The sequence below is a fragment of the Schistocerca nitens genome, chromosome 6 (genome assembly GCF_023898315.1).
Source record: "Schistocerca nitens isolate TAMUIC-IGC-003100 chromosome 6, iqSchNite1.1, whole genome shotgun sequence".
In the NCBI taxonomy this organism is placed as follows: Eukaryota; Metazoa; Arthropoda; class Insecta; order Orthoptera; family Acrididae; genus Schistocerca; species Schistocerca nitens.
In genome coordinates, this window is record NC_064619.1 from 33,000,018 (window position 1) to 33,021,410 (window position 21,393).

The 21,393-nt window shown below is 43.0% G+C and overlaps 1 non-coding gene across 1 annotated transcript; it reads right to left on the minus strand.

Moving 5' to 3' along the window:
- Nucleotides 1-836: 836 nt before the first annotated feature.
- Nucleotides 837-911, minus strand: Trnas-cga (transfer RNA serine (anticodon CGA)). Its single transcript has one exon. It is a non-coding gene; the product is annotated as a tRNA-Ser (tRNA).
- Nucleotides 912-21,393: the final 20,482 nt, after the last annotated feature.

The following is a 21,393-nucleotide window of genomic DNA, read 5'->3' on the forward strand; positions in this document are numbered from 1 at the left end:
CGTTAAATTTTTATAAATACTCAGTTCTGTAAATACTAAGATCTTTTGAAATTTCTCTAAGAATTCTACAGTATGATGTTTGTTTGTCAAAACTACCCTCTTCCAAAACGTGGGGCACTAGGGATGTCTTATTTACACTGTAATTTTCTCCTTGTTTTAAGTCATATGTGCACCACGATTGGTCGAACTGGCTCCAGGCGTCCGAGATATTAGGAAACAAATACACACACACACACACACACACACACACACACAAACAACACACAAATGCGTGCACGTGAAGTTCACTTTTAAATAAATCGATGAAGCAAAGCAATCAGTGTTTCAAAACGAGTGAAATACACTTTCCGTTGTCACAAATCGAAGCTTGACAATGAGGGACTACCATCCTGTGTAGTGGTTACAGCAAGCTCAGAAGATTGTTGGACTTATTCTGGTCTTCTGTCTTATAAACAGAGATGTGACTCCAGAATGAGATTTTCACTCTGCAGCGGAGTGTGCGCTGATATGAAACTTCCTGGCAGATTAAAACTGTGTGCCCGACCGAGACTCGAACTCGGGACCTTTGCCTTTCGCGGGCAAGTGCTCTACCAACTGAGCTACCGAAGCACGACTCACGCCCGTTACTCACAGCTTTACTTCTGCCAGTACCTCGTCTCCTACCTTCCAAACTTTACAGAAGCTCTCCTGCGAACCTTGCAGAACTAGCACTCCTGAAAGAAAGGATATTGCGGAGACATGGCTTAGCCACAGCCTGGGGGATGTTTCCAGAATGAGATTTTCACTCTGCAGCGGAGTGTGCGCTGATATGAAACTTCCTGGCAGATTAAAACAGTGTGCCCGGCCGAGACTCGAACTCGGGACCTTTGCCTTTCGCGGGCAAGTGCTCTACCAACTGAGCTACCGAAGCACGACTCACGCCCGGTACTCACAGCTTTACTTCTGCCAGTACCTCGTCTCCTACTTTCCAAACTTTACAGAAGCTCTCCTGCGAACCTTGCAGAACTAGCACTCCTGAAAGAAAGGATATTGCGGAGACATGGCTTAGCCACAGCCTGGGGGATGTTTCCAGAATGAGATTTTCACTCTGCAGCGGAGTGTGCGCTGATATGAAACTTCCTGGCAGATTAAAACTGTGTGCCCGACCGAGACTCGAACTCGGGACCTTTGCCTTTCGCGGGCAAGTGCTCTACCAACTGAGCTACCGAAGCACGACTCACGCCCGGTACTCACAGCTTTACTTCTGCCAGTACCTCGTCTCCTACCTTCCAAACTTTACAGAAGCTCTCCTGCGAACCTTGCAGAACTAGCACTCCTGAAAGAAAGGATATTGCGGAGACATGGCTTAGCCACAGCCTGGGGGATGTTTCCAGAATGAGATTTTCACTCTGCAGCGGTAGAGCACTTGCCCGCGAAAGGCAAAGGTCCCGAGTTCGAGTCTCGGTCGGGCACACAGTTTTAATCTGCCAGGAAGTTTCAGAGATGTGACTGTTTCTTTGCCTGTCTTGTAATTACCAGCACATTCTTACTGATGCAGTCTGTCTCTTACTTGATTAATTCAGTTTAATAACAGGTAAATTAGTATAATACGATTTATAAATGTATGACATCGTAAACATTATTCAACTAATAAGACACTCAAGCTCAGCATCCTGGTCTTACCTCTAAAAATCTGAGTTGTTTACTAACCGACTTCGTGTTGGTCTACTACGATTTGTATCGTCTTCCACGGTACACAGTGAGCTAGACAGCAAGTATCTGCTCCTGAAACAAGTAACAGTTCTCTTTGCATAGAGGTTTTGGGATACAACAAAACGAAAAGTCACTTTGATATTTTCTCCCTGTTGTAGCTTATGAAAAACCATGTCTCACAGCTCGTGCAGAAACCCAAACGTTAAGCGTATCTTCACAATTTGAGTTCAGTTTCCGTATTAATGATGAAATCTAAGAGCAATCTTGACGGCCTATAACTTACCTTACTTCTAAAGTTCCTGGCTAAAGTGTGCCTTGCTACCAAGAGTGAAATCTTATGATACACTGAATAAATTGGAGCAAAGCTATGATGAAACCCCATGTTCTATTCTGAAGCCATAGGCAGTTCCTGAATGGTGAAAGTGAATTCGAACTTACTCCTTATAAAATGTTGGAAACCTTATAATTATCTTCATCGCTTAGATAATTTCTTTCCCATGGTGGCGTAGGAAGGAAACATGTCTTAAGGTCTTAGAAACATAGATACATTATAAACAGCCTTTAACGATATTTTAGTAGACATTAATGAATAGTTTCTATCCACGTAATTCCCATTACACTTAGAAACTAAAGCGACTTTTTATGGACATCAGTAAACAGTTTCTATCCACGTAACTCCCATTAAACTTCTAAAATAAAAATGGAGTTCAATAGCTGCAAGTTTTTCGCAATTAACACATGTGCTAAGTACGGGAAGAGCGAGATAGAAAATGTTGACTTTTTTCAATTCTTCAGTTTAAGATATGACTTTTAATTCAGCTGGGAGCAGCAGAATTCTGAAACGCAAAAACAAATTTTGTTTGGAATGCAATGTTGTCAGACATAACTCATCTAATTGTAAAATATGTAGGTATAGGGCAAAATGCAGAACTTCATGGCGGTAAAAATGAATGAAAAGGTTCTTGGGTTTCCAGCAGCGTCAAGTAATTAAAATAGAAGGAGCTTTCGGCCAAGCATTCTTTCGCCACTGTCAAGGGGTACGAATGCCTGTGGGTAACAGGTACGCCTTTACATACTCGTAATTCTAACTGCCTGCTGCGACGTCACTGGTGCTCTCGACAGCATTGTGTATTGTCACACTTTGATTCGGCATTCGATGTGCCCTCTTCGATGTGCCTGCATCCCACGCCTCGCTGAGCTATTTAGGGTGTTATAGAGGATTTTAATTTCAGTGGCTTCTTAGACAGTCCCACAAGCCGTTAGCCACGACTAAGGTTTCGTCAAATTTTATCCGATGAACGTTTTGTACGAAATGCTCAGATAAAGCAGATTTCTCAGGATATTGTAGAAGACAAGACTTCTCATGTTCCTTCCTGCAACGTTGCACAGTGCCTACTGTTTGTCCGACGTAAGACTGGCTACACTCGTCCCTTATATTGTGGACCCCTAATGTTCTGATACTTCCTGGTCTTTAACTGGTCCCAGTAATTGACGAATGTTTGTCACAGCCCCGAAGGTGGGTTAGATCTTGTCTCGTTTCAGCAGCTGGATTACTTTTCCCGATACAGAGCCACAGAACAGCAAAAAAGCACGTTTGTTTTCCTACTCGCCGTCGATGGCCTTATTGCGACTCTAGCTTGTAATCACGTAACTGAATTTATGAGCGCTACAGCCGTTGTTCCTGAAGACTGCTCTGTCAACACCCTAAATACAGAACGGCATGGGGTACATCGAATGCCGAGTCAAAGGTTGCCCATACATAGTGATGCCTCTAGCACAGTGACGTCACACCCGACACTTGATGTATTCAAGGTGCGTACCAGCAGCCCATTGATAATCATACCACTTTACAATTCCCAAGAAGTCCTTGGCCAAATGCTCGTGCAATTTTAGTCACTTGGCGCAGCTAGAAACCCGAGAACTTTCTATTCATAAGTGTATGTCGCAAACATTTCTCCACAGTCTCATTTGAGTTCACGTTTTAGAGGAAATCATCATGTCAAGGTAGGTTCAGTAGTGAGTAACATGAATACGGTGTGATGGGAATTCAAAAAGGTTTCAGAAAAAGCCTGTTCAAGGTACAGGTAACCAGACCAGTGAATCACAGCATACGGTTTTATTCTTTAACGAAGTCTCTCATACACAACAGTCCATCTCCTGGAATCAATACACGCGATACAACAATCCTCATGAAGACAGAAGTCTCATTTTCGTCCTGAAAGATGTCTCTTATACAAGAATATAATTTTTTATTGCTTGCTAGTATCCACAAATATTTTTCTATCGATAACATATGCTTTAAGAGAATACTAATGGATTTAAAACCACCATTCCCCTACACTATGATCACCAGCATCTTAACAGAATCATAGACAAACCTGTTATTGTCCGTATAATATATGCCTTAGAGACCTTTCACTATGATAGCTTAAGAATTACCTTATGCTATATTGTTCCAATTAAATTTCTGTGATGAGCCTTTAAATTAACTGTAAATCACAAAATATATAATTTGCTCTTTTCTTTTCCATGCCGTTGAGGACTATCTTACTTATGACCTGGTACGACGTAGGATGACTGCTTGTGAGAGGCTAGAATTGGCTCTCGAAAAAGGAGCAAATGTAACGAAGGAAGCTAGAAGCAACTAAGGGAGACTTCGCCTGCTGCTAGTGAGAAAAACACTTCGATTTCAGCTCGCAGAATTCGGTGTGAGAAGTAGTCATTTCCCATTCGAGCTCCAACTAGAGGATGATGTGAGGTTCGCATTAGGTAGCTTTCGGGATTCACAGGAATCGTATCTCACTCAGTGGCCACTGACAGCAGCACTTAGGGACAACACAGTGACGCTGATATAAAAATGATAAAATTTACAATCGGCTTCGGCGTGCATAGATCGCAGTGCAGTCTGTAAACGTTAGAGTTTTAATGAGTAGGAGGAAGACGCCCTTCTGGAATGCATAATTTTACAGTATTATCGATGTCGTTGAACCAAAGATGCACAGTCAATTTCTATTTCATAAAAAAGCACTTTTCTGTGAATTTTAACTTTTTGAGTAGTTACAGGAAACAAACAGAATGATTACAATATTGAATTTAAATATTCACTTGTAGTGTATCAGCTACTTCAGTACTTCACGAAGGAAGAGACGTGTTGTGGAATTCGATTACACTGTACGTTGGTGTCAGTAATAAACGTGCTTTCAGTTCTAAGGCTTGTGCCTCATGGACGTAACTAACATTAGTAATTCAATACAGTTACCTTCTGTAATGGCAAGTTTTTGGTTGCACATAACTTACAGAAAATTTAGTTCTTTGAAAATTTTTCACATAGCAGAGCCTCCAAACCACGGGACACATGGATGGCGATTAGTGTAATCTAATTATGTGTCGCCTAAATGATGTTGCGTAGAAACTATATCGCTTTATTTTTCGTCCAAGCATAGTGGGATTATAGGGTGATGCCGTTAATATTTTTCCGTTACTTACACCTTGTCATACATCAAAAAGTAATATGTCCGTTATTACGACGGAGATGATAATATTAAATTTCTACAGAAGTTGGAACAACTACAACTTAATTACAGACTATCTTCCGCCGACACTTTTACGTTAAATAGTTTCAGACTCAATTGTGTACCGCTGACGCAACCAGCTTGCGAAGAGTAAAATGGTCTTCCGTTTTGCATTACAAATGAGAGGAAAAAGTGCTCAACTTTCTTTCACACTATTTAAAATGTAAAGTACTCCTCCGCTTGGTATGGCTTAACGCTAATGTAGCCTTATCTTTGTACACCTCAAAATAAATTCAATCGCTCTGAATGATGGGATTCCTGTATTGCAAAGAAACCGACGCTGTCGTCTCAGCAGGTATCATGTCTTTGTCGTTTGCATGACATACGTTCGCACCTGTAAATGAGAGTGCATTGATTGCATTTGTTATATGTGATTCACTATTGCTGTTAATCTTCAGTAATCTGTTGATCTGATTTCATATATGCACTGTTTATTCATACGTGGTAATTCAATCCACGTTAAGTGGTTTTGTATTTGGTAATGCGATTGACTTTCTTATTCGCCCAACGTTGCTCATTTCTTTTTGTGCCGGCTTGCTTGCAGTTCTCATGCCAGGGACATCGGATGTTCTGTTTAGCTGTTTTCCTGAACTTATCACTTTTATAACTACCCTTCTCTGGAAATGATCTTTATCAAAAGACTTTTTAGATTAGGTTCCTAGTGACGTAAGATCTTCTCCCGTAATTGTAAATCAGGGCAATGCAGCTTGGGGCGTTGGATCGAAAAGATCAAACATATCGTTCGTAATGACACCTTCATATATATCTTTGAAGTGTAGCTGAATCGAGATTAAATATTGGTTCCTGAGGTGCTTCTTTGTTCAAGGCGTTTTCAATTTTGAACTCCTTTAGGTGCTTAAATAGTTTCCGCTTAACTGACGTCTCGTATCTTGTCTGGAGTTTTGACGGGACCTCCTTGTTGTTGGTGAAGATATGTAATCAAGCTTATTCGATAATTTACTTTAGTACTTTGATTCAGAATCTGGTGGTTTCCATGCCGTTTGCAGGATGGTGATGTTGTCTTTAAGCACTAGATACTGTACAATGATTTCTTCAGTTCTGATTGTCATTCGCAGTGGGATGAATCAGCTCTAAATCAGTTTTTTTTATTCGCTAGTTTAGGATGATCTTTTCAGAAATAAAATTGAAAGGTAACGCAGAATCAAAATAAACTCGTTGTTCAAAGGAATTCGAGAGACATTCTATGAACTATACCCTGGATCGGAAGTCATCAGACTCGGCCTTAATTGTAGTGAGCAGTTTCTCATCAACACTGCATTCTGTAAGAATGCTTAAAAAAACATCAACCTCTAATAGGAAGAATTTTATTAAAGGATTCTCGAGGTACTCAGACTTTAATTCATACTGTTTGGTCCTATGCTTATAGTGACGGATTATTGTTTTGATTTTATGGAATTTTTTGGCAGTTTAATGATTTTTCGTTACATGCTTTTTGTGTTTGGCTATTTTAATCCTCAACTTGGGATTCAAATCGTGCCATCATGATAGGAGACAAAATTTTGTAGATCGCCATCAGCAGTGTGGTGCCACTGTGATTCTGAAAGTTTTTTGTGCTATTTTTCTTTTGCATTTGAGGTATCACTGTGATTTTCCGGTCTTCGTCTAGAACTTCCACATTCCAAATCTCATCTATTCCATTTTGCTGGATTTCGATCGAGTCTATGGGAGAATTTTCCAAACTTTTATAAGCACTGAGTGTGCGGTTGGTTTCCTGTTGGTTTCAAATTGCTCGATGTGGCTTCCAAATTCTGTTTCTTTTGTGGTCTGCATTGTTCTGTGTACAGGAGTAAATGTTTTTTGGAGTCTACAGGACTGTAATACTACTGCCGTTTGTGAACATGACAGAAACGTTTTCCTTTGCCCAATGAAAAACTCTGCTATGGAATGAGCAATGTTTTGAAACTTCCTGCTAAATTAAAATCCTGTGATGGCCATTGGAGTGAATTCTGAATCTTGCTCCAAAGAAGCATCATACATCAACATTTGAACTAATACCTTTATGTCCTCAACTTGTACAAATATCTGTTTCCCATGAAAATTAATGTAGCGTAACCACTCTCGTACTTGTAACCTAATCAGTATCTGTATCTTTTTACAGTTTCAGACATCTTTCTACAGCTTTTTGCTGCAAGGTTCGGCGTTACAAGAGTAACGTCGATGTTTGTGCCCTGCCCTCCACCACCAGTGTAGGTGGGAGGGTTCCCCTGTTTGTTTCCGACCATTAGTTGTAGTGCCATGACTGAGTCGACAGCTTTTTCTCCTCGGTCATCCTGAGTACCACTGAACTACAGAGAGGATTTTGCGTTAATGTCTGCTGTCACAAGAATTTTGCGTCTCTGCAACGCCGTGGCTATTTGAACAAGCTTGTCCAGGAATTCATCTATTTGTCTTCCGTACTGGAAGTGCATGTTCACCATGTAGAGTACTCCTACTGGTGAGTGAAGCTCCACGACGTTGCAGTTGTCGTCTGAAAATTGCGCTAGTACTGTGGCTCTCAATGCTTTGTTTATGATTATGACTGCTGCTCTTGGTTCCGCTCCGCTATAGATTTGTTGCCAGTTCACTGCAGTGAACAGGATCCGTCCAGCCAGGGACTATGAGTCCTGCAAACAGAGTACGTCCAGACTCTTCTCCTCCACCACTCTTCGGAGTTCCTGCAGGACCAGTTTGCTATTGTGTGTGTTTATCCGTCCCACTTTTAAATGGCTCACATGGGAAGTATGTGTGGGTGTGAGATTCCGGCCAATTTTTGCGCCAGTCGTGTGCTATTCTGCCGTTAGTGATGACAGATTGGTTGTACAATTAATTGAGGTAGAACTTTTCATTTCGCCTGTCGAATACCTTCTTAACTAAGTCCCGCAGGGCTCCGAAGTCTGTGGGGAGATTCATTGTCTTAGGCTGTATTCTGTCTACAGCCTCCATCACTGGGAATGTGATGTCTCTGCAATATTCATGGCCGACACGCACCACATGCCTTAAGGCTGTTGTGAGGATGGCCGGCTCTTCCAGTCTAGACAGCTGTAAAGCATACTCCAGGTTGGGGTAAATCCTAGCAGGATCTATTCCCAGCCCTCTTTCAGTTGGTGAGCTCGTTGGTGTACTTGTGCTTGTTGGTATACGAGGTGTGGCTAGAAAAAAACCGGACTAGTACTGGTGAAACAATAAAACGAATGCAATAAGGCTGAAAGTCGCGTGGCCTGTCACGTGACTCTCGCACCGCCTACTGCTCGAGTTTCATCTGCCTCCTGCACTCAGTCTGACCGTGGCGTCTGTTTTAAGTAGTTGACGTTTTGTCTGTGCGTCGGAAAATGTTGAGTGTACAGAAAGAACAGCGTGTTAACATCAAATTTTGTTTCAAACTAGGAAAATCTGCAAGTGAAACGTTTGTAATGTTACAACAAGTGTACGGCGATGATTGTTTATCGCGAACACAAGTGTTTGAGTGGTTTAAACGATTTAAAGATGGCCGCGAAGACACCAGTGATGACACTCGCACTGGCAGACCATTGTCAGCAAAAACTGATGCAAACATTGAAAAAATCGGTAAACTTGTTCGACAAGATCGCCGTTTAACAATCAGAGCAGTGTCTGAGTTAACAGGAGTTGACAAGGAAAGTGTCGAACAAGTTTCCCCTTCCTGGGACAATGAATTCACGGTGTTCTTATTTCAATTTCCAGGAGTATATATATATTGTAAGTAGTTGGACTCTGTCTGTCGTGAAATAATGCAGTAATAGAGAAAGTAGTTGTCTGTCTGTTGCGGTTGCTCTTCGATGCCAGAACATTTTACTTTTGAAGGAACTGGTTTGTTTTGCAGATCTGAGATATTGCAAAGCTACAGTGTTTGTTACCTAGAGTTGAAACAAGTTTATGAAAAACTGAATGCGAAGAAAGTAGGCTTCATCATAATTTCTGCGTATGTATTTCCCAGTTACAACCAAACTGTCTGCCAGAAAGCAAGATCTACCACGGAGACAAACAGCAAAACAACAATTTCAACGAGCTCACAGTCAAACAGAAATAACAATGAGTATTTTATTTGATCTTGCTGTTTCTAACATGTATTTATTACGCAAACTCATTCTAAGCCTGTAGTTTGTGAAGTTTGTTCATTTCTTTATTACTACGACTAGTGTAGTTAAAAGAGCAAGGGGGAAGGTCAGAAAAGTCGGAACATAACAGAATTCCTGAGTGCTGATTGCGGCCATGCTGCGCAATACGTACAATTAAAGGATCATTTTTTTCTAAACAACGTAGCTGTCTCCCACTGTATCGCGTAAGTCTGAAATCTGATTCGAAGGTGCCTACAATATTTCTCTGTCATGGTGCAAAACCGTGGTGCCCTGCGATGTTACTGATGCGCCGTGCTGCGTTGATTATATACACTGGCACCAAATGTCAACCATAACTGTACCCAATGCCATCGTGGACGCGTCACGGGATAGGAGGGTCGTTATATGTTTGTCATCCCATCTTTCGACTCCTCTGTTATGGAGGTTAGATCTGTACCGATCAGCTCTGAAATTGTGCGATATTCCTATGGATGGCCGAGGAAAATATTTTAGACAAACTGCCCCTAAGAATCGAGACAGAAGAGTCTCAAGAGGTTATGTAAAGAGCGTCATTGAAACCACACCTTTGCTTCGGGCGTTAATTCCAACACATTTCGAGATCTAAAATGACAGTTGGCAGTGCGAAGAGAAACAATGTTTTTGACACTGCTAAGACCTATTGAATGATTCAATGTTTCTCTAGGGTATCATTGCCCAGGTACGCAATTGAACGTGAGCCTCCCCACTTGGGGGTCAGTGCAACCGAAGCTTGTGCTCTGTTGTGCACGGTTGAACCACTAAGGATCCTCAAAAATCGTTCGGCGAGCCTAGAATGTTCCCCGAAGCAACAAACGGTGTTTTTTAAGCCATCTGGTTTCGCGCCCTTCTGTGGCGTGAACATGGAGTCAGGGTGGGGATGGTGGTGACGTAGAAGGCAAAGAGTCTGTCCAAGATCGATCACCGAGATCGGCAGCAGCCTCGGTGTCACCCGCCCTCCTTCGGTGAACACTTTAAAAATCTACCTTTACAGGGACAAGCTGTGACGGAGTCCTAGGCGCCTACTTGTTGCCGCTTTAAGGCCTGCTAGCGAACTACATGACTGGAAGAGTTTCAGGCGGTTGCCTACTTGCTAGTGCCGTGGTCCCTGTACAGGTAGATCTATAAAGGGTCTATAAATGGGGGTGGATGGCACCGAAAGTGGTGCCGAATAGGGTGGTCTGAGCCATTTTATTCACCCATGTGTCAGTGTACTACTCCATCCCGATCACACCACAGGAGAACGAGAAACAGGAGGGCATAAGCACCCTTTGCTGCTTCGAATCATGTTCAGATTTCGTTGAATGGTTTTGAGCGATCCCTTGTGGTTTCAATCTGTACACCAGAGGAAAAATTGCGGTTACACTGCTCTCCAAAGGGGTGATATTAAGTTCAGTATGGCTGCTGGACCACGATCTCTCTATGGAAGTTTGAATCGGCTCGTAGGTCTCAGGAGTGTCAAAGGTGACCGCGAAAGTCGTTCCGGAAACTTGTGCAAATCGACTCCCTAAATAAAGGGGGGGGGGGGTGTTCATTTATGCCATCCCTTGACGCTCTTTCCTGTCGGTTCTGAGCGGCGGCGTTGTGCCTGATATGGTTGCTTTTGTTGTGGGTTGGCAGGAGAGCCAACACCGGTTTAGTAGAGGAAGCCGAAAGGCACGCGTTTTAGCTCACGCAGGCTGGCGTGAGTTCTGGTACAGGTCAAGGAAATTAGACTTTAGAAAAAACGGACGTAGCTGGTGGAATACTTAATCCATAAACGGTGAACGTCGCTCTTGACTGTACATTATTTACAATATCAATAGTAGCTGAACATGACGCCTTGCAAGGTCGTAGCAAATGACGTAGCTGAAGGCTATGCTAACTATCGTCTCGGCAAATGAGAGCGTATTTTATCAGTGAACCATCGCTAGCAAAGTCGGTTGTACAACTGGGGCGAGTGCTAGGAAGTCTCTCTAGACCTGCCGTGTGGCGGCGCTCGGTCTGCAATCACTGATAGTGGCGACACGCGGGTCCGACGTATACTAACGGACCGCGGCCGATTTAAAGGCTACCACCTAGCAAGTGTGGTGTCTGGCGGTGACATCACAGCTTTGACCATACATCGAGTGATTTCAACGCTTGGCGTCGCGGTTGTGGCGTCCATGGCCGCCGAAGATTCAAAAGAAGGAGAGACATGTGGGTTAGAATTGGTGCGACGCTCTTGCCATCTCGTGAGACGTCTACAGAGCCACTGGGTAGAAATGTGGTGGAATTTCGTGCCAGTGTGGCATCGTTAACCGACCTTACACTTCACATGAGCCTCTGAGCTCTCATCTTCTATTCGCACGAGTCGTCAACTCGCTCTCTGAAGCATCGCCGAGCCGGAGGGTAAGGTTGCAGAGTGCCACGTCTTTGCACCAATACAGAGGAAGGCTGTAGGCACCTTTAAGCAAATCTCAAACTTAATCGTCGCAATGGGAGACAAGCACGTAGTTTCAAAAGGGTGGTTCAAATGGTCCAAATGGCTCTGAGCACTATGGTACCTAACTTCTGGGGTCATCAGTCACCTAGAACTTGGAACTACTTAAACCTAACTAACCTAAGGACATCACACACATCCGTGCCCGAGGCAGGATTCGAACCTGCGACCGTAACGGTCGCGCGGTTCCAGACTGTAGCGCCTGGAACCGCTTGGCCACCCCGTCCGGCTCGAAAAAGTGGTCCTCGAATTATGTTGTGCAGTGTATTATCACAAATATCGAATATTCACAAATGCTGACATGTATAAAAATACCGAAAATTTCAGAATATAGAGTAAAAACATCATAAACATCATATATTCCAACGTCTTCCCAGAAACGATAAATACTGTATATTTGCAGGTGGTCAGGTTTGAACTTGAGGCCCACACTAGCCAGCGACGCTAACCGCTACGCCACACTGTGTGCTCCACTGCTCGTGGAATTACCCCCTTCTTCTGCAAAAAGAAAGACACCAAGTTTTAGATGTTCTCAATGCAACGGATTGCCGCAGCATGGATCTAGATCCTGTAACTGGTCCTCTGCATAGCACAACTTCCGGATCATCGCGTTGGCATCACGTTCTTATTTTCCATTCTCTGTGATGAGCATCGAAGACAGCCTTTGGCGTCGAAGCTTCTGGATTCGAGTGAGTCTTTAGATTCATTGAACATCCCATTGGCTGTCTGCGCCTGTGGACCGTAGCATGTCTTCATACGGAGGACATGGACGACGGCTCTGCACTTTTATCTTCTTCCTCGACTTAATGTGGTCAGACAAGAGAAGAAGGATATGATACGGCGTAAGGTAGCAATCTAGTAACTTTTCTGATCGGCCGCCTTTCAGTACAGTCGTAGCCCGCATCTCGTGGTCGTGCGGTAGCGTTCTCGCTTCCCACGCCCGGGTTCCCGGGTTCGATTCCCGGCGGGGTCAGGGATTTTCTCTGCCTCGTGATGGCTGGGTGTTGTGTGCTGTCCTTAGGTTAGTTAGGTTTAAGTAGTTCTAAGTTCTAGGGGACTGATGACCATAGATGTTAAGTCCCATAGTGCTCAGAGCCATTTGAACCAAAGCCAGTACAGTCGTAAAACTCCATACCGAGTCTTTTGGCACTTAACTGACACGCCATAGCTCGGCGTTGTAGCGGTCTTGGTCATTCTGCTGGGCATCTAAGATCTGTATGTGAGCCAGTTGTCATGCTTCTTGGGTCCTGGTGGAGAGGTGTTTCAAGTAGTCATCCTACGTATCGTCCGCTGAAATGAGAACAGTGGATTCACTTTCCTTCAGGCATGCGACCTGGGAGCAGAACGGTGTGAAGCCTGCAGTGTTGTATACGTATGTTACAACGGTAATTTCCAAGAATGATTGCCTGTCGAAGTCGCGGGGTCCAAACGACACATATTGAACGCGCGATCGTAAATAGATCATGCGACTCTGGTGGCGGGCGTTATGAGTATGTTTACGGTGGTCACTACAGCAGCGACAAAAGAAGAACGTTACAAAAATATTTCTAATTACAAAGGAGACGGCTTACCTTTACTCGTCGTTGGTGTTGTCGTCATGTGAAAGTCCATTACGCTGGTCTGGATGGATAATTTGGAAGAGTCGAACGATGTATTATTTCTGATATTCTTTCGTTTTCCACACTGTCCGCAATGAAACTGTAACGGTATTTCAGCATCGAAACTGTTCTTATGAAGTTTTATGCACCTCACACCAACACAGTTTAAACAGTCCCTCATTTTCTCGTCCATTAGTACTCCATATTTGCGACAAAATGTCGAACAGTTTTCTATTGCGGATAAGCATGGAATTAGATTTTTCCACGTGAGAGAATCCGCCAAAGAAACGTCAAGAACACCATACATCCCACTCACTACCGACATAAATCGTCGGGGTTTCCCTAGCAACTCACATATAATTCGCGGAGGTATCTAATGTAGAGCAACTAAGGGAACGACGGAAAACAGATAAAAATGACGATCACAGATAAGTGATCATAACGACCGCCACCAGAGTCGCGTGATCGATTTGCGATAGCACGTTCGATATGTATCGTTTCGACCCCGCGACTACGATAGGCAATCATTCCAGGAAATTGTGGTTACAAGAATCACTGTGTTCGACATTAACGTAGAGCGAGACCGTATCTGTTAACGTCTTGCTGAAGTGTTCTGTTAGGTCAGTTAGTGTGTGGCTGCTATGTAGTTTTTATCCTGTAGGTGATGTAACAACGTGAAATTATTTCTGCTACTAAAATCGACGCGAAAACGTTTCCACAGTGAGAGATCTTCACACATCATGCTTCTTGTTTCTGAATGATGTATTCTACAAGGAACTCGCAAGTTTCGTAGCTTCATCTCTTGGCTTCCTTGGCAGCACAGCGAGTGAGATAGTCATTGCAGACTACCATCCATCGACTTAACGTTCATCTTCTTCGGGAACCTACTGAAGCAAGCGAGTCCACTTCGGTAATATGGCTCTGCTGTGGGTGAGGTTGGTACCAGAAGCCCAAAACTGCATCACGTGTTTCTGTCACTGTCTGTTTACAGTGGCTCACATAGTGTCTAAGGGATCAGTAGAGACCTGGCCTCTGATACCTGCGTCTGATTCGTTCTAGAGTGTTCGCGAGTCCCAGGTGAGCAGACAAAAAATGGTTCAAATGGCTCTGAGCACTATGGGACTCAACTTCTGAGGTCATTAGTCCCCTAGAACTTAGAACTAGTTAAACCTAACCAACCTAAGGACATCACAAACATCCATGCCCGAGGCAGGATTCAAACCTGCGACCGTAGCGGTCTTGCGGTTCCAGACTGCAGCGCCTTTAACCGCACGGCCACTTCGGCCGGCTGTGAGCAGACATTGGAGCGCCATGGAAATACTTTAGAACTGAAGGTCGCAGACGAGCTGGGATGAAAATCAATCGTTTTTGCCCCATCAGTTCTTACAGTTTTTAATTCCTTTTATGAAATCTTCCATTTATTAATTCGAATCTTCCTTTCGTTGGTTCTTTATTCTTCACGTCTATGGTTTTCAGCGATGCTGGATCTTCCCTCTGTTCAACATCAATGGTATTTAATGCTGCGACGACACAAATTTCATCCACGTTGTTTCATTCTGTCAAAGGATTCCTTTAAAGGCTGCCAGCATCCCTGTGTTTCCCCTCCACTTCTGTATACCTCTGCGACTTCGTACTTATCAGCCCAACTCGCCAGTCGACGGATCCTGCACGCTAGTCATCCAGCAAAAATAATCGTGGTGCGTCACAACGGTGAATGGTTTGCCAAGTACATACGGCCGGAATTCGTTCAAGGCTGGAACAACTGGAAGCCGCTCTTTCTCGGTAGTAGAGTAGTTCATCCCGGGCTTGGAGGCAGTCCTAAAGCATAAGCTCTTACTTCTTCAGGACCGCCATTAATTTATATTAGAACTGCCCCTATTCGAAAACCCCAGACGCAGTGCAAAGATCTGTCTCGGGATGCTCCTCGTATAGTTCTAGAACTGGAGATGGTGTTAGCGCCTCTTTAAGGAATGAAGAAAGACCTTTCAAAAAATGGTTCAAATGGCTCTGAGCACTATGGGACTTAACATCTATGGTCATCAGTCCCCTAGAACTTAGTTAAACCTAACTAACCTAAGGACGTCACACACATCTATGCCCGAGGCAGGATTCGAAACTGCGACCGTAGCAGTCGCGCGGTTCCGTGCTGACCGCCTAGAACCGCTCGGCCACCGTGGCCGGCGGAAAGACCTGGCTTGCACCTCGTTGTAGGAGGTGCCCCCCTGCAGTATTTGTTGCAAGGAATATTCCTTAGCACGTAAGTTCTTTATAAATGGTAGTTACCTGACATTGTCAGTGTACAGGTACGATGTATTATTTCAGTACATGTAAATTATTTTATGAATTTTTCATTTTCAAAGTTATCACCAGTTTCGAGCATGACGGGTCGCCTTCAGATGAAGGTATACTCAGCTCTGTCTAAGAAAACCTGACACTTGGTCACTAACGCCAATTGACGAGGTAACCTCTTATCTTAGACACTGTTGAGTATTTTGATAACGGTCGAATATAGTTACCAATTTTCCTATATGTGATCTTATGTGATAAGAATTTAATAAAATCACCAACGTTCACTTTTATGAATCGCAGGCAGTACGGACATCTTTCGAGAAAACTTCTTACATCACGAACATGGCAAAGAGTCGGGAGATCTACGATTACTTTTATTTCTCTTGGATCGGAATAGACTCTATCTCTATTCACTCGGTGCCACAAGATTTTCATTTCTTGGGTAACGAAAAGGTACCTTTTCGAATTCAGATAGAGACCTACAGTCTGAACGGATATCAACATGGTCGTCAGGCAGCTTAAATGTGCCTCAAACATCATCGAAAAACCGGCAATGTCATTTACTCCGTCCATGTGCCACCACGAGACCGGCGACACAACATCCAGGCTGACAACTGATGGCTGCTCCATGGACACGCCCCCTTCCCCCCTCCCCCCTCGCCCAGCAATGTTGCTTTAAAGGAATATAAGAGGTCTCCGGAAGTTATCATTCTCCCTTCAGTTGTGTGTTCCAGTCTTGCGTCACTGAGCCTCTCTTGCGATACTACAACGTTAATACGGGATGCACATTGACTTTGATTACATTTCTGTTCCACTGTAACCCACTGAATTCACGTAAACGGTTTTTTACCCAACTGCTGTTTTGCCATTATATATATATATATATATATATATATATATATATATATATATATAGAGAGAGAGAGAGAGAGAGAGAGAGAGAGAGAGAGAGCTGGAGTGATTAGTGTAGCAAAAGAAATGAGATTTTAATAGAAATTTTGTTGTTGAAGTGGGTAATGGATTCGAGTACCTCAAATAAAAACAAATTTATGACAGTCTTCCTTTATTATTAAAGACGACTGCGTCACTCCCACCAGTCAAGTAGGGAACTACATGCAAAAGCACATAATTTGCAGCCAATAACTGCTGCAGATGCAGAAAACATACGGCAAAAACTGAATGGTACGTACGCCACTGAGATCGCACCAGCACCAGCTCGGGATTTACTACAAGTAAACAGTACATTCAGACTGCAACTCCCTTTGCTGGAAGAAAAATCTACAGCAGTGAAAGTAGAGTCTACTAGTAAAATGGAAGGTTATGTTTATTTATCAGTTTTTTTCTGCAATCCACATGACGTATGTGACGACTTTCCATCAAATCATTGAAATCTTTGCAGAGAAAGTTTCTATATCTAATAATATATTAGTGCTTTTAACTACTTTTGTGAAAAACTTGATACAGGTGATAAACTACACACTGGCTGCCGTTCCTAAGACTCACCAAGTGTTTTGCTTCTGATCTTTTGACAGATACTTGCAATTTCATTACTGCAGTGTGTAGCTGCAGTTAGCGGAAACAAATACTGCTCAACACGTCCTTTGTGCGACTCCCAGCGTCGGCGAAACCATTGGTTTATTTCCCGTTATAAACAGTATGATTTTTAAAGCGGAATTTTAGATTGCCATTCAACATGGCGGCTAAAGAACTGCTTATTCATTGTACTTTAATATTCCTGTTGATACGTATCGATGAAACGAAAATCGCACTAGACGAATTTGCGACCGCTCTACCGAAAGGGAGCGTAAAATTCTGCTACAAAAAATCGTTTTGCTCCTAACGGGAAACAACGTTTTCCGTGATCGCTCGGCGTCACGTGAAAGACATGATGAGCAGTATTTGTTTGCGATGACTCCAGCTACATACTGATGAGACTGAATTGTGGATACCTGCCGAAAATCCTGAGAAAGCTCGTGTTAGTATATTTATACTGAGGCATAATTAACTTTCAGATTCTGATTAAAGCTGAAAACTGAAAGTAATATTGATTTCATCAAACAAATTTTTCGACAAATTTGGGCAACATTCTTCAATTCTTTGGAGGGGGCATGGGTTGTCTGTCATTTTCGCTTGTTTCTGTAGGAACTCTATTCGTCACCGTCGTCCATCAGATGAGGAAGTTTTACACCTGCATCCAAAGCAATTCATACAATCCCTTGGATTGCGCCACCGCCAGTTATACACATTGCCATCAAGACATAAAGAAAAATCGGACTAGGAACAGGAATATCCGCGACCACTGTGGATTCGAGGAGCGATCATAGGACACCAGTTGATGGTGAGGTCGTCATAACAGTCAGTAACTATAAATGACACTGTAACGTCTGGACAGAGCTCAGTCAGCAACCCGTAAGGCCATCTATACTCGACAGTCTGTGACGGGCCGCATCCCGCAACTGTTCGCAGCTACCTCCAAGTACAGATCTTATGAGACCAGAATTAACTCCATTGTTGTGAAGCTTCAGATACAATGTGACAACAAGCTTTCTTTAGTTCAGCAACGAGCATAAATAGTCAGCACCTGAAACATCAAAGGGTTGGGTATAGGGATGAGGTTACTATTGATTGCCTCACAGTAGGTTGTTCAAAGTGTCCATCATGAGCTTAGACCTTGGAATGGTAAAGAGAAACAGCCTTCTAGTTACCAGCCACCTTTATTTACCGCTCGCAGCCTGATGGTGAGTTCCACCACCTGTGGAGGTAATGCAGCTCCAAGACCACTAATTCCCGAAAACAATTCATGGCCATTACATTGCCTGTGTTGAGGCTAAATGGTGTCCAGTATAAATTCAAGTTAGTGTATAGTGTTTAACAGATAAAAGACTTTAAAGAAATGCTTGACGCATTCTTGTCCAATCTATCCAGCACGAGTGAGCCCAGCGAGTTGTGCGGGAAAGCATCCCTGAAGTTTGGAAAATGTTGTTGTTGTTGTGGTCTTCAGTCCTAAGACTGGTTTAATGCAGCTCTCCATGCTACTCTATCCTGTGCAAGCTTCTTCATCTCCCAGTACTCGCTGCAACCTACGTCCTTCTGAATTTGCTTAGTGTATTCATCTCTTGGTCGCCCTCTATGATTTTTACCCTCCACACTGCCCTCCAATGCTAAATTTGTGATCCCTTGATGCCTCAGAACATGTCCTAGCAACCGGTCCCTTCTTCTTGTCAAGTTGTGCCACGAACTCCTCTTCTCCCCAATTCTATTCAATACCTCCTCATTAGTTACGTGATCTACCCATATAATCTTCAGCATTCTTCTGTAGCACCACATTTCGAAAGCTTCTATTCTCTTCTTGTCTAAACTATTTATCGTCCACGTTTCACATCCATACATGGCTACACTCCATAAAAATACTTTCAGAAACGACTTCCTGACACTTAAATCTATACTCGATGTTAACAAATTTCTCTTCTTCAGAAACACTTTTCTTGCCATTGCCAGTCTACCTTTTATATCCTCTCTACTTCGACCATCATCAGTTATTTTGCTCCCCAAATAGCAAAACTCCTTTACTACTTTAAGTGTCTCATTTCCTAATCTAATTCCCTCAGCATCACCAGACTTAATTCGACTACATTCCATTATCCTCGTTTTGCTTTTGTTGATGTTTATCTTATATCCTCCTTTCAAGACACTATCCATTCAGTTCAACTGCTCTTCCAAGTCCTTTGCTGTCTCTGACAGAATTACAATGTCATCCGCGAACCTCAAAGTTTTTATTTCTTCTCCATGGATTTTAATTCCCACACCGAATTTTTCTTTTGTTTCCTTCACTGCTTGCTCAATATACAGATTGAATAACATCGGGGAGAGGCTACAACCCTGTCTCACTCCCTTCCCAACCGCAGCTTCCCTTTCATGTCGAGAGAGAATGTCAAAACTGAAATTGTGATGAGGGTTTGTCAGGCGGTATTTTTATGGAAACGGGGTCGCTACAAGTGCCATAAAGCGCCACCAGCTGTCGTTCAAACGCCTTACAACTGTTTCTATTTGCGTTTCCTTTTAAAGCCTTTCAAGAATATACAGCACGAATATTAAAGACTTCTATTATTTGTTTGAACAAATACATTTGTCTAATGCTATGCATACAGTTGGCCTCTTACTTTTACTTTTGATTCTAGTTGTTGTCTTGTAAATACAACAGAGGATATGTTAGATTCTGAATGACGAAAACTCGCTCCCCAAATGTCACACTGACACCCGTTCAGTAGTATCCCGCTGCCCCGTAGTTCTAAGCGTTCTGCTTCCTTTGGGCGCCCTGTTCATAGCAACTTTTTCTCTGTTGATAGCGCCAACTATGCTCCAGCCCTATACGCAGGCATTGGGGCCAAAGCTGTGGCACCAACGTGCCATTTTTGGGCCAGGACAGAGACTTTTGTATGCTGCGTTATTTCATCCAAACAACATAGCTTCATACTTGTAGAGTCTTGTGAGAATGATGAAATATGTTTATGGTTGATCCTCCTCCGCCGCTTATGGCTGATGAAAGCTGCTCAGCAGATTAATGATAGAAAAACACCTGTACTGTCCCAGTAATCTTCAGTTTTTCTTTCCATTTTTCTTCATACTAATCTTGTTAGCAACTTGGATGCATGAGCTGTTAAGTTGACTACGCGATAGTTCTCGCACTTGTGGGCTCTTCCTGTCATGGGAGTTGTGTGGAGCATGTTTTCCGAAAATGTGATGTTATATCACCAGTCTCATATACAATATTCTGCACGCTATGTTGAATAGTCGTCATCTCGCCATTATCCTCAATGTTGTTAGAAATTCCGATGATATCCCTTCTGCCTCACTTGATGTTAAGTCTTCCAAATATGTTTTAAATTCTTGTTCTAATACTGGATCCCCTATCCATTCCCTGTCGACTTCTGTTTCTTCTTTTGTCACTTCATCAGACAAGTCTATCCACCCGTAGCGCCTTCAGTGTACTGTTTTCACCTATGCACTCCCTTCTCTGCATTTAACAGCAGAATTCCCATTGTACTATTAATGTAACTGTCCTTGCTTTTAATTTCAGCGAGAGTTGTGAAACGTCCCCTTTGAACAAATTTTACAGGACTGTGCTTAAACTGACACACAATTTTTTGTTAGCGCAACGCAATCTGACTTTCAAAAATCCCTACAAAAGAATGGCCCTGACTAACATTAAACTATACCTTTCACAAATCACTAAATCACTTACCTCACAAAAATCTTCGTTACTCCCACTACTGCAATACAGCAACCGCCACTACTGCCAGCTAAATAAAAGATTCAAACTACGGAAGGCACTAACTACTGATAGGGATAGTTAGCAAATGAAAGATATTAATAGAGAACAAACAATGTATTTACCTTGATATCATCATATATAAATATAGCAGTTCATGACAAATTTCAAAACTCCGCCATCTCTCTCCCCACATCCACCACTGCTGGCGGCTCACCTCCAACTGCGCAACGCTACACGCTGTTCACAGCCAGCTGCCTAACACTACAATGGCGAGTATTACAACAATGCAAAGCAGCCACAGGCTGCACACAGCACAGCCAGTGATTTTCATACAGAGGTGGCGTTACCAATAAAAAAACCTAAACAGCCTACTTACATAGCCCCCATGCTACCCACAAAA